The sequence below is a fragment of the Trachemys scripta genome, chromosome 14, assembly GCF_013100865.1.
Source record: "Trachemys scripta elegans isolate TJP31775 chromosome 14, CAS_Tse_1.0, whole genome shotgun sequence".
NCBI lineage: Eukaryota > Metazoa > Chordata > Testudines > Emydidae > Trachemys > Trachemys scripta.
The window spans coordinates 3,547,012-3,549,634 of record NC_048311.1 but is presented as its reverse complement, the minus strand read 5'-3'; the positions used below and the strand labels follow the sequence as shown (position 1 = coordinate 3,549,634).

Here is a 2,623-nt window from a genome sequence, read left to right as displayed (position 1 = left end):
TTGTGTTTATTGCCCACTTTATTTTAAGTGGTCTCCTGCAACATGCTTAACTATCTGTCCCATCTTGTATTTAACTTGAACACTCTGATTACCCTCTCCAGAGCTCTGTGAAGCTTGAAAGTTTGTCCCTTTCATCCACATAAGTTGGTCCAATAAACGATATTATCTCATTTACCTTGTCTCTCAACTCTGTTTCTTGGCATCCAGATGTGTCACAGGGTGAACTGAGCCCTTTACGAGGAAACTACTCCTGCTCACCTGTGGCTCATTAACAGCCTTGACAAGGCCTGACAGCGGACAGGTGTTCCCGATAAAGAGCCAGTGGGGAAGGGAACAGGAGGTGGAAGCTGTGGCAGAGAAGAGCAGCAGTGAGTAAGAGGCCCTTACAGAGGACCCTGATTGGGAGAGGGGATGGGGCCTGGAAACCAGAGCCAGAAGTTGAGCTCCAGCTCGGAAGGGCTGGGAGTGGTGGCTTTATGAAGTGCTTACCGGGATGGAAGAAGAGCCCCAGGTGTGGTAGAACACTCCAAAGCTGAATATGAACTTTTGAGTTGTTGTGATGAACATTCTTTTGGGACTTGGAGGATTCTTTTCAACTGTTTCTGTTATTAAATGAACCCCAGAAAGTCATAAGAAAGATTGTGTGGATTTCTTAAGGGCTCCTGAAGAGGAGAAAGAGAGGCAAGGCGCCACAGAGCCAACCCTGGCCATGAGGGGGATTTTGGGAGGTAGAGGGCCCTGTTACAGTATCCTATGACTGCCATCAATTGCCACAGATCCATTATGATTTAATTTTGTGGCATATTATTATTATAGATAAGAATAAAACTGGAGTCACAGTTAGGAGCCCCAGTCACGACTAGGATCTGTATAAATACAGAATAAGAATCATAATAAAATGCCCTATGTCCCAAAGACCTTACAATCTAAGCATCTCTTTTCAATGACAAATCCATTTATTGGCACATGTAACCTATTACTCCCACAGATCCAGTTTTCTAGGATACTTTGATTCCCCAGCATATGGATCCTCCTTTGTCACTAAGCGCCACAGAACCACTTTTCTGCGACAAAGCCATTCCCTGGCAGAAGGATCTGACCTCCACCCAACTGGCCCAGATTTTCTATGACAAAGTCACAAGTGGGCATGCTTCATTCAGAGCAAATGGGGCTGCCCTTGAATCTGACCCTCCTGTGTATGGCTATTGGGGCTCCTTTCATCCTTATCTTTGTCCTTCCTCCCTGCAGGAGGAAAGAGGGAACGGGAGCTCCCAGTGGGAGTTTATCCTACTGGGGGTCTCTGACCAGCCATGTCTGGAGATGCTGTTTTTCGTGGTCTTCCTGGTCTTGTACGTCCTGAACCTGGTGGGGAACCTGGCCATTATCGTTGTTTTGTGGCTGGAACCCAGTCTCTACCCCCCCTATGTATTTCTTCCTTAGCAACCTCTCCTTCTTGGATCTTTGCTACACCACCAGCAGCATTTCTCAGATGCTGGTGAATTACAAGTCCATCACCTGGCCGGCTGTGTGGCCCAGGGCTACATCTTCCTCTCGCTGGCTGGTGCTGAGTGCCTCCTGCTGGCCATGATGGTCTACAACTGCTACGTTGCCACCTGCCACCTACTGCGCTACACGATCGTCATGAGCTGCCACCTCTGCCTGTAGATGGTGGCCACCGTCTGGTTGAACAGCTTTGGTAACTCCATCCTGCAGACCAGCCTGACCGTGTGGCTGCCCCACTGCGGAGAGGACTGGGTTGACCACTTCTTCTGCAAGGTGCTGGCCCTGCGCAAGCTAGCCTGTGTCAACACCTCTGACAATGCGGCCCAGGCATTTGCTGTCAGTGTGATCTTCCAGCTGGTGCCACTGGGCCTCATCCTGGTCTCCTATGGCTACATCAGTACTGCCGTGCTGAGGATTAAATAATAATAATATACAGAGATATACCTATCTCATAGAGCTGGAAGGGACCTTGAAAGGTCATCAAGTCCAGTCTCCACTAACAAGACCAATGTTTTTCACCCCAAAACCCTAAATGTCCCCTTCAAGGATTGAACTTACAACGCTGGGTTTAGCGGGCTAATGCACAACGCACTGAGCTATCCCTCCCACAAGTCACTCAGCCTATGGCAAGCACAAGGACTTCAACACTTGAGCCTCCCACCTGGCCATTGTGTCGCACCTCTATGGAACGGCCATTTCCATGTATCCACAGCCTCTGTCCAGGTACTCCCAGGACCAGGGCAAGTTGGTCTCCCTCTTCTATGGCATTATCGCCCCCATGCTCAACTCCCTGATATACACGCTGAGGAACAAGGAGGTGCACGGGGCCTTAAGGAGGGTGCTGGGGTGGCTAATTCTGGGTAAAAGGACATAAGACAGAAAAATGTGTTTGGACTGGCTGGCTTGGTTCTCTGTGGGGCGGCAGCTCTGATCCAGTCTCAGGCCAGGGGACCGGCAGGCTCAGGGGGCCAGGCTATCGGATATGGAGCCTTTCCCATCTAGGAGGTCTGCATTTTAATCTCTCTGTTCATGTACACATATGGTGCTGGGACTGGGAAACCAAAGGTCACTCACCATGAGCCCTAGACAAGCTTGTCAAGGCCTGGTGGACGGTGTTGGG

At 49.9% G+C, this 2,623-nt stretch overlaps 1 pseudogene; it reads left to right on the top strand.

Annotated features, from left to right (window-relative positions):
- Nucleotides 1-493: 493 nt before the first annotated feature.
- Nucleotides 494-2,377, top strand: LOC117887572 (annotated as a pseudogene).
- Nucleotides 2,378-2,623: the final 246 nt, after the last annotated feature.